Source organism: Halichoerus grypus, chromosome 3 (assembly GCF_964656455.1).
Source record: "Halichoerus grypus chromosome 3, mHalGry1.hap1.1, whole genome shotgun sequence".
In the NCBI taxonomy this organism is placed as follows: domain Eukaryota; kingdom Metazoa; phylum Chordata; class Mammalia; order Carnivora; family Phocidae; genus Halichoerus; species Halichoerus grypus.
In genome coordinates, this window is record NC_135714.1 from 30,365,436 (window position 1) to 30,376,510 (window position 11,075).

Sequence of the window (11,075 nt, forward strand, 5' to 3'; positions counted from 1 at the left end):
GTCAAAATATCAACATTAACAGGAGTTTGGAAGAAGTGGATTCCAACCCTCATGGATGACTTTGAGGGGTTCAAGACTTCAGCAGAGGAAGTAACTGCCGATGGGGTAGAATTTGCAAGAGAACTAGAAGGAGAAGTGGAGCCTGAAGATGAGACTGAATTGCTACAATCTCATAATAAAAGTTTAATGATAAGGAGTTGCATCTTATGGTAAACAAAGTGGTTTCTTGAAATGCAATTTAGTCTTGGTGCAGATGCTGTGAAGATTGATGAAAAGACAACAAAGGATTCAGAATATGACATAAACTTAGTCAATGAAGCAGCAGCAGCGTTTGAGATTGACTCCAATTTTGAAAGAGGTTCTACTATGGGTAAAATGCTATTAAAGAGCATTGCATGCTACAGAGAAATTATTTGTGAAAAGAAGAGTCAATTGATGCAGCAAACTTCATTGTTGTCTCATTTTAAGAAATTGCCACAGCCACCCCAACCTTCAGCAACAACCACTTTGATCAGTCAGCAGCCGTCAACATTGAAGCTAGTCCTCCACCAGCAAAAAGATTACAACTCACTGAAAGCTCAGATGATGGCTAGCATTTTTTTAGTAACAAAGCATTTTTAAAATTAAGATATGTACATTGTTTTTTTAGACATAATACCATTGCTCACTTAATAGACTGCAGTACAGTATTAAGATAACTTTTTTAAAGATTATTTACTTTAGAGAGAGAGACAGAAAGAGAGCATGCATGCTGTGGGAGGGGCAGAGGGAGAAGGAGAGAAAGAATCTCAAGCAGACTCCCCACTGAGTGTGAAGCCCGATGTGGGGCTTTATCTCACACCCATGAGATCATGACCTGAGCCAAAACCAAGAGTCAGACACTTAACTGAGCCACTCAGGCACCCCTAAAGATAGTTTTTAAATGCAGTAGGAAACCAAAAAATTCATGACCCACTTTATTATAATATTCACTTTATTGTGGTGATCTGGAACAGAACCAGCAATCTCTCTAAGGTATGCCTGTACTAAAGTGTGTGTGTGTGTGTGTGTGTGTGTGTGTGTGTGTGTGTGATTTCCAATCTAATTACTGCTTTAAAGAAATAAACAGAAAATAAATAAATGGTACTGAATTCTTATGTTTCTGGCAGGAAGTCAAGAAACTCTAAAATTGATAAATCTAGAAACACTGGTATATTATTTAGAAATAACAAAGGGATAAATACAAGACATTAAGGACAGGGCTTCATTGATAGAAAGGAATATAGCAGGGACTATATTTCATTAAGTCTTGAAATACTCTAACTATTAAATCATGTGAATTATCAATTACTCGATACCTTTTTCATTAAAGGAAGAATTGCATTTTTTAATATATGTTTGTCTTGTGTAAACCTTGGCTACTAACCAAATATTCCCTATTTTGATTATCCTCAGAAAAGCCTGATACTAAAGTTTTATATGTCCTAAAAATTTAAAGATCAAATCATTGAAGGTAGTGATGGGCTACTAAGGGGTAGCAAAGAAGTAACTCTGCTGGCAATTACCTCACACTTATGTTCATCTATTTAAATATAATTATACTCCCTTAAATAAAGTTTGAGATGAGGTGCCTAATAAGTATAAATGTGTTCATGAGAGAAAAAGAGCATAATGTTTGAAATGGCAATTCTGGCAAAGGCTCAGGATGATACCTTCAAGAGTACCTGACAAAGGAAACTATTGATTGGCTCCTGCTGGGGGTGGTCAATGAACATGGTATGGATAACAGGATGTGAGTCAAAATTTGAATTTGAGATTCAGCCTTCACAGATATAAATTATTAAGATCTTATTTTAGAAGAGTGGCCATGATGAGGTTCAAAAACAAATAATAATAACTAACTCTTGTATAGCGCCTACTATTGATGTTGTAAATATATCAATTCATTTAATCTTCACAATGACTGCATGTGGTAGATACTATTATTACTGACGTTTTACATTCTAGAAAATGAAGGACCAGAAAGTTTAAGTAACTTTTCCCAAATCTCATAACCAGTAAGGGGTAGAGTTAGAGTATGAACACAGGTAGTCTAGCACAAATTTTTGTACTCATATCCACTTCAACTACATTGGCTCTTGAATAACCAGAGCTTCACCATTCAAGGTTTGTTGTTAATGGGGAAATAAAAAGAGAAATGGCTCCAAGACCCAACAATCACCATAAAAAAGAGCAACCCAAGATACTTTGGTGGGAGGCAGAGGACAGAAAAAGAAAATGTTCAATAGAAGCAGAATATCAGAAGGGGTTATAACTCTCAGGTAGCCCAGGAAAGAGAATTCAAATAAATAGACTGGGAATACAAATCTTTTGGGTTTTGGGTAATGAGGGAGCTTAGACAAGGAACAGGCTAATAGAGGGAGGCTAAATAAAGAAATCCAAGTAAAAATATGATAATTCACACATGTTCTAAATTGAAGTAAGCTACAGTCTCTATTTACTCTGTAATTGCCAACGATGTTCATTTAAAAAATAGGTTATACCGGATTATTTCTCATAGCCAGTAAAAAATGAATGCCTTTACAAAAACTGACCTAGGAATATTTTATTGACTTGATAATGTGTTATAACTATGGGTTAGGGCTACAGAAAGAATGTTGTTTGACTGCAAAACTTGCAAATATAAATTTTGTGTATCAAAAGCACAGCGATATTTTAACATGGTGGAAATTTAGGCTACACAATAGTTCTAACTCACTTCTGCCAGTGTGAGCTGACTTGATTATCAGTGTTAAAATGTATCAATCATTTTATAAATAAATAAAAAGACAGTTATTAACAGTAATTTTGAACATATTCCCCCTACTTGATCTTTTACCAAAGGAGACCCATAAGTAAATCAAATAATACATGTTTCAACATTTTTTTCTTACCTTACACTTTACTCTTAATGCTAACAAGCAGAGAAATGATGATTTGATGGTTTGGGGGAGGGGATGACAGTTAACACCGTGCTTATTAAATGACAGACACATTACACTCCTCACACTTGTCCCTGGGAGGTCGACATTAGGATCCCTGTTTTATAGACTGTCTCATCATGGTCAAGTGGCATAGCTAACTTGAGTTAACTCAACATGGAGTCCCTACCCAGACTGGCATGAGAAATGACAAAAGGGCTTCCAGAAAGTGGTACCATTTAGAGCTGTTCTGGAGATTACATTGTATTAGAAGTCTCTGGTTTATGATATGTGAGTGCCTTCTGTGCTAACCCTACAAATTCAGAAGGGAAACAAATTTCTCCCCTTCCGTATTAAAGCCTGCGGTCCTTCAGATCCCCAGACCATGATTAGATTTGGGGAACAGAGCCCAGTACCTAGGGAGAGGGTAACTTAGGAGCAGGGAAGCTGGACTTCAGAGCCCAGCTTTAGACCCAGCAAATGAATGAATCATTAAACAAATTCAAAAGAATGAGCTCTGCAGCCTCACTGTGCTTTCATCCCCTTCTTCCTCAGGTAGAGGAAAGGTAAATCTTGAATCCCAAGTAGCAAGAGTTTTTCCTAGCACATCAAGTTTATGCCACAAAGAGAAATTCTAGCCCTTCCCATTTGGTAAACCTAAGTCTATTTGTAAAAGTCAGGTCTAGATTCACAGCTCTTATTTTCCTACTATGGCACCTCATTTGCATCATATTGTGTTTTAATTTTATATTTCCTAGTACATTTGCATTTCTCCTACCAGACAACAAATAAAGGTATGGACCAAGTCCTGTTTTCTGTATCCCCAGCATCTGGTACAATGTCTGGTAAAGAGCGAGAGTTCATTATGTGTTTGGTGAATGAGTGAATGAATGTTGCCAGCTTTGGAAAAAACGAACTGCAGATTTTGGAAGATTCAGACTTCAAATTATAAAACCTCACAACTATAGTTGTGCAGGTTAGAGGAGACAAAGGTGACTGATAAATATTTTCAACGGTTACTACACTATATCCATACCATGAGGAAAGCAGTCCCAGTTACTTTGATTTACATGTAGAATGGTTTAGGATAATGGTGATGGCCATGAACTGAATGTTTATGTCTCCTCAAAATTCATATGTTGAAATCCTAGCCCCAGTGTGATGGTTTTAAGAGGTAGGGCCTTTGGTAGGTAATTATTTCATGAGAGCGCAGCCTTCATGAATGTTATTAGTGTCTTCATAAAGGGGGCTCCAAACCACTCTCTCACCCTCTTTCTGCCATATGAGTGTACAATGAAAGCTGGAAGTCTGCAAGTCAAAAAAGGGATCTCACCAGAACCCAACCATTGGCATCCTGATCATGGACTTATAGCCTCCAGAACTGTGAGAAATAAGTTTCTGTTTATAAGCCACCACATCTATGGTACTTTCTTATAGCAACCTGAATGGACTATGATAATGATGTATACCAATACTTGTACCTTTACCTAAGACTTATATCTGTGCCTATCTGCATCTGTATTATCATCTCTACCAGCACAGAAATAGATAGGGGCATATACCAGTAGATAGAGATACAGATATATACTAATATAGATTATAGAATTAGAGATAGAGATTGGCATGAGGACCAATTAAAAAACATAAGTATTTTATGCACCACATTTTTTACCTGTAATTATTTGCATTCTAAAAAATACAATGACCCCAAAATAAGTCAGTAACAGCATATATCATACATTTTTTGCTAGTAACCTGAGTACTATGATTGTTCAAATATTGATTATGGAATATTTTATTAAACCACAATAGTTTTTCTTCTTTTGCAAGATGACTGATCATTCACAAATAGTTTTAAACCACCTGTCAACAGAAACAGTTACCATTACAAATTAGCCAAAATTACAGAAACTCATTTCTCTAAAAACAATAGTTCACAGACACCACAGCAAACCACCCCAAATAACTACCTTTTGACCTGCTTTCTAACGTTCCTCGGGTGTGGCACTGAACTCTGCTAAGGTAGGATATTCCATTTTCCAGCTGTTTTAGGCAAAAAATAAGGAGTGAGTAACATGAATTTCTAAATATGTTTGTTAAGATGAAAGGTGAGTGGTAAATTTTGCAATCATATTTTTAAAGGTGAAGAAAATACATTTTGCTTCTTAGAAAGTTTTCCATTTTATGTATATACATTGTAAACCCTATATTAAGTGATTTTATAAGGGAGAAGTTTCAAGATCATGATTACATATTAAAACAAAAGGAATAGGGATGACATATTGGACTCTGGAAAAATTATGAAATAGCTCGGAACTGTCTTTGAAATCCTCTCATCGTCCATCTCGAGCTTCTGGAGCCACCTTCCCCCGCTCTGGAAGTGTCCATGGTGCTCTGCAGCTCCCCAGTTCAATCTTGTGAACAGAGTCCAGTGATCCCCCCTGCCTAGCCTACTCTAAATCACATTCCAGATTGAAAGATAAGACAGCTACTCAAGATTACAACTTCTCAAATATGCCCAAAAGATGCTAACATATTGATGGCTAGAAAACAATAACAAGTTTCTCATCGGCATTCTTCTATTCAATAAGATAAATCATTATATGCTACAAAATGATGTCTAATTTGTAAAATATCCATTTTTCCCTGTGGGACTCAGTATAACTATTTTTATCTTGAATGGACAAAAATGTGGCCCACAAAAATGTTTATGTTTTTTAATTGGCTTTTATTCAAATATAGATAAAGATAAAAATACAGAAGCAGTATAGGTATAGGTATGGGCCTAGGTACAGGCCTGGGTATAGGTCTGGGCAAGGCCATAGGTACAGGTATAGATATAGACTATAGGCATAGGCATAAGTATGCATATAGGTCTAGGCATAAGTATGGGCATGGGTATAAGCATAGGCATGGGCATGCGTATAGGCATGAGTATAGGCACAGCAAGGGCATAGGCATCGTATAGGCATGGACTTGGGTATAGGCATGAGTATAGGCATAGACATAGGCATGGGTGTAGGCATAGACATGGGCATAGGCATAGGCATGGGTATAGTCATAAGCATAGGCATGGGAATGGGGCATAGGCATTAGCATGGACACAGGCAAGGGTATAGGTATAGGCATAAGCATAGGCATGAGTATAGGCATAGGCATGGGCATGGACTTAGGTACAGGCATGAGTATAGGCATAGATACAGACACATGCATGGGTAGAGGCATAGGCATAGGCATGGGAATGGGCATAGGCACAGACATACACATGGACATGGGCATGGGCACAGGCAGGCATAGGCATGAGGATAGGCATGGGTGTAGGCATGGGCACAGTCATAGGCACAGGCATATGCAAATACATGGGCCTAGGCATGGGCATGGGAATGGGCATGGGAATAGGCATGGGCATACATAGGTCACTAGTACCCTACGCCATTTTATACAAGGACTTCTCTTTATTCTCTTCTCAGTTAAAACTCTCCTTTTCCTAAGTATCTGCCCTCTCCTTCTCCTATCAGCTAGTAGTATCAGAAAATGCTGTCAGAGAAGTTCGTTTTCAAAGCAGCTTTAGGAAGAAATGGATATTTAATCAAAGGAATTTGAAACAGCATGACAAAATAAAGTCAGTCACTTAGATTGGTAGGTAGTCATAAGCAGATATTTGGGCAATGGGGCCAGTATCTTGCTGTTTAAATCAAACCTCACAATACAAGTGTGGCCACTGGAGTATTATGTAAGTCTTCAACCAAAGGCCAGAATTATATCATTCTTAGCTGTCTACTCATTAAGAGTAAGGCTAGCCCCTTAGATTTTAAGAGATTGAAAAGGATAGGACATTAATATCCACACTTTAGGGAAAAAACATTATTCTTGCATATCAAATACATCAAGTCACCCACTAGCTTAAAAAGGAGATTGCATTTGCAAAAAAAATGTAGTTGGAATTGAGATTTTCATTTTGTACCTCTTTGTGAAATTGCAGATGGATTAACATTCATGGTCACTGAGTTCCGTTTCCATAGATATAGTTTCAGTTGTACCAACCAGGGACAGATTGTGTATTTTATTACTTTGTTTAAAATATCACTCAAACATTTTAAAAATATCCCAGCACTACAGAACATCACATAAAAGCATAATGACAATATTTCATCTACTTTAAACCATTTTAAGGTCCCTGTGGCATTAAAAAAAGTGTGTACCTAGATTGTGATGCTGAAAGTCTATTACTTGAGCTCAGCATGCTAGCCTGGCCTCCAGGGAACTCCCTAAAAGGCCAAATTTAAATGAATTTGTAATCCCATTAGCATCCAAAGAAGAGTTAACTAGGTAACCAGACATTTCATTTACGACAATTCTAAAGAGCCTTAGAAAAGATAGGGAGAATCATTTTTTTTGTCTGAACTCCTGAAAAAAGATACTATTTTATTTGGTTTTCAAAGGAGGATTATAGCTGGGAAGAAATTTAGCGGTCAGATAAATATGAAAATTACGTTATTTTTCTCTCCTGAATAGTAAATCTCTAGAGACCATGTTTTTATATTATTGTATTTTTTGCTACACAGAGTTTTGAATCTACTAAATGCTTAATATATTCTTGCAAATGTAATGGCGTATAGAAGTTGTTGATCTTTTATTTGGAATCTAGCACTGAATGAATTGTGATCAATGACAGTGATGAGCCTTTAACCCATATTGAATATGCATGTTATTTGGAGGATGTTTTGAGGCATCCCCAATGGTATTAAAAAATAAAAGTACATAGATTATAACCCTGAAAGTTCACTATATGAAGATAAGTTAATTTGATTCAGCTAGTAGTTCAATCCAGTGTGCTTTGGTATATTAGGGAACAAAACTGTCAAAACTCTCTACTCTCGATCTTTCTGGTGATGGAGTCTGGAGAAGATGTACAGAAATAGCATCTTGCAAGGGGAAAAAAAGAGAAAGAACAGGTCATCAGCCTTGGATCTCAGGTGGCTGTAGGAGAAAAAGTATTTGGTGTCTGCCACACCTTTGTAACTTTCAATGATACTTTTGTCTATGGCACCGATCTTTCTGGCAAGGAAACCATCTGCCCGTGTAACTGGTAGGATGAAGGTGAAGACTGGTCAAGGTGAATCTTCTCCATATGCTGCCATGTTGGCCAACCAGAATATGGACCAGAGGTTCAAGGAGCTGGGCATCACTGCCCTCCACATCAAACAACAGGCCACAGGAGGAAAGAGAACCAAGACCCCTGGACCTGGGTCCCAGTCTGTCCTCAGAGCCCTTGCCTGCTCAGGGATGAAGATCAAAGAGAGTTGAGGATGTCACCTTCATGCCCTCCAATAGCACCCACAGGAAGTGGGGGCGGGGGGATTACTGTGGTCACCCTCTGTGAACAGGACTCCTCAAATTATTGTTTTCTACTAATAAATTGACTTCATGTAGCCTTAAAAAAAACAAACCTCTACTCTCCTAAATCTCAGCAGGAGAATACAACCAGTAAATAATAGATATAATAAGTGACTGTGTGTCATGTTAGAAAGCTATAATTTCCATGGAACAAAATAAAAAGTGGAACAAAGTAAGGTGATTTGAAATTTTGAATGGCAGGGGTGTGAGCTGTTGTCAAGTTGCAATATTAAAAAGAGTGGTCAAGGTAAGCCTCATCAAGGTGAAATTTGAGCAAATATTTGAGGAGTTGAAAAAGTTGGCCAAGCAGGTGGCTAAGGGAAGAGCATTCTAGGCAGAGGCAATAAGGCAACATCCGGAGCAAAGTTCCCAAGGTAAGAGCGTACCTCTTGTGTTCAGGAAAAAGTAGTTAGATAAATCTGGCTCCCTGAGGTAGTGGCAGCAGGGAAGAAGTGTAGAAATTCTGGCTGAAAAGGTAATGAGGGAAGCAGGCTAGATCATATGATGCTTGCATGAGCTTTGGCTTTTCCTGAGTATAGTGAAGAGCCATTGCAGGATTCCGAACAGAGAAGCAATCTACTCAGATGTGGGTTTCAAATGGATCATTCCACTGCTATATAGAGGACACTGTAGGGAGATGAGGATAAATGCAGGGTGACCAATTAGGAGACTTTATTGCAGTAATGCAAGGACAGCTGCACAGATTGGGTGAAAATTGGTGGAGAGGGGCTTAAACGTGGACAAATTCTGGATATAGTCTGAAGTTAGAACAAAAGGATATAAGTGGATATAAGAAGGATATGTGCTAAAAAGGAGGACCAACGATGACTCCAAAAGGTTTGGCCTGGACACTTCCAAGGATGGAATTTCCCACAGTTAAATGAAGAAAACTACATGAAGGAGGTTAGAGAAGGAAGATTAGGACTGTGGCTTTGGACATTAAATCTATCTAGGATGGACACAAATGAATCGTTGGATATATGAGTCTGGAGTTCATGTGAAAGGTCTAGGCTGGAGTTTATCAGCATGCAGATGGTACTGCAAGTCACCAGCCTGGATGAAACCAAGAGCTAGTATGTGGACCAAGGACCAAGCTTGGGATTACCATGAAGAGGTCAGGAGGAAGAAGAGCATCAACCAAGGTGCCTGGGAAGGAGCAACCAGAGAGCTAGGAGAGAAGCAGTGGATGGTGGGTGTTCTTAGAATCCAAGTGAGGAAAGTGCATCAGGGAAGAATGATCACCTTGGTTAAAACCTATGATGGGTCAATTGAAATGAGCTTGGAAAACCGGCCATTACATTTAGTGACATGGAGCTAATTGGTAAATTATAATGTTCATTCTGACAATGTTCACTGTTTTCTGTACTTTGCTATTTTCCTTTCCAAGTGGAAGTTAACTGCACCCAAGATTTCTGTCCCTGACCTCAGCAGTTTCTTTCTTTCTTTTTCCTGTATATCTTTTTCTTTATAATTGTGGTCTCTCTGGTGAATAAGAGAATATCGGCTTTCTCTTAAATCTCTTACTTAATTCCTTATATTTGTGTTATATGCACTTTCTGCATGTGCTTTTTAATACCCGTAATTATTAGATTTAATTTTTTTCCACGTTATAATATAGAACTATGTTTGAAAATCACCTATTACTACTTTCATTTCTTAGTCTATGTTGATTTTTTTGTTATTTTTCCAGATTACTTCATATTCATGCTTTATTTCAGCTGCTAAATTTTAAAGATTATTTAGCATTAATCAACTTTGATATTAATTAAGGATTATAGGCAGTGAATTATAACTGTTACTGACAACAAAAATCTATTTCTCCCCAATCATCTTCTGTTAGTTTGACAGCATAACTATATTCTTCCTCAGGCATTCATTTAGTCCTTCTGAGAAAATAGTGTAATTTATACCAGAATTTTATTTCTAACTCCTCCTCATCAAAACCTCTACTTTAGATGCATTTCCTGCTCTTTTCATTTGTGTTGAATATTATTTTATTATTTTTGGTTCCTTTTTTATTTCTGAGAATTATTGTGTTTTTATTTACCAACTCCAACTTTTATTGTGACTGACCTTTGTAATTTCTTATTTATTCAGATTAATGTCATCCTGCTGTTGTAGGTGCCTTTATGTATATTAGAATTGTATTCCAATTTAGTCAGTGTTCTCAAACCAATAAATGTCATGTCCCACTGTGAAAATAGAACTGATACAAAAATGAGTCTACATTAGAGAATGCAAAAGGTGGCAGGACAGAGGTGATATGTGCATTGAGAGTCAGGAATATTCAAAAAAAAAGTTAAAAGTGGCCATTTACCGACAATAAAGCTGGAAAAGCCAATGCAAAGCCCTTCTACATATGCAAGTTCAAGGTACTATACATGTCAGTCATTTCCTATTGAGTTCGCAAATCCTTCCCATTTGAATAGGTAAATCTGTGTACAACACACACATGTACATTTGAACATCATGAAAAAGTAATGAAACACAGCTGCAAAAATTCATAGATAGTCCTTGCTCTCACCCTTCCATACTCACCTTGTTTATGTGCACAAACATTTTGACTTTCAAAAGACCATTTATTTCAACAAGTTGAATTATCAAGTGACGCAAGGTAGTCAAATTGCTTTGAAAAAGTTTTTAAACGTCATTGAACACTTCATTGAACAGATTGTCTTCAAATGGTTTTTATTTCCCAAATGAATAACAACCTATGTGGTATACTCTATGGTAATACAT

General features: G+C 37.3%; 1 pseudogene; it reads left to right on the top strand.

The window, feature by feature from the left end:
- Positions 1-231: 231 nt before the first annotated feature.
- Positions 232-8,322, top strand: LOC118541973 (small ribosomal subunit protein uS11 pseudogene; annotated as a pseudogene).
- Positions 8,323-11,075: the final 2,753 nt, after the last annotated feature.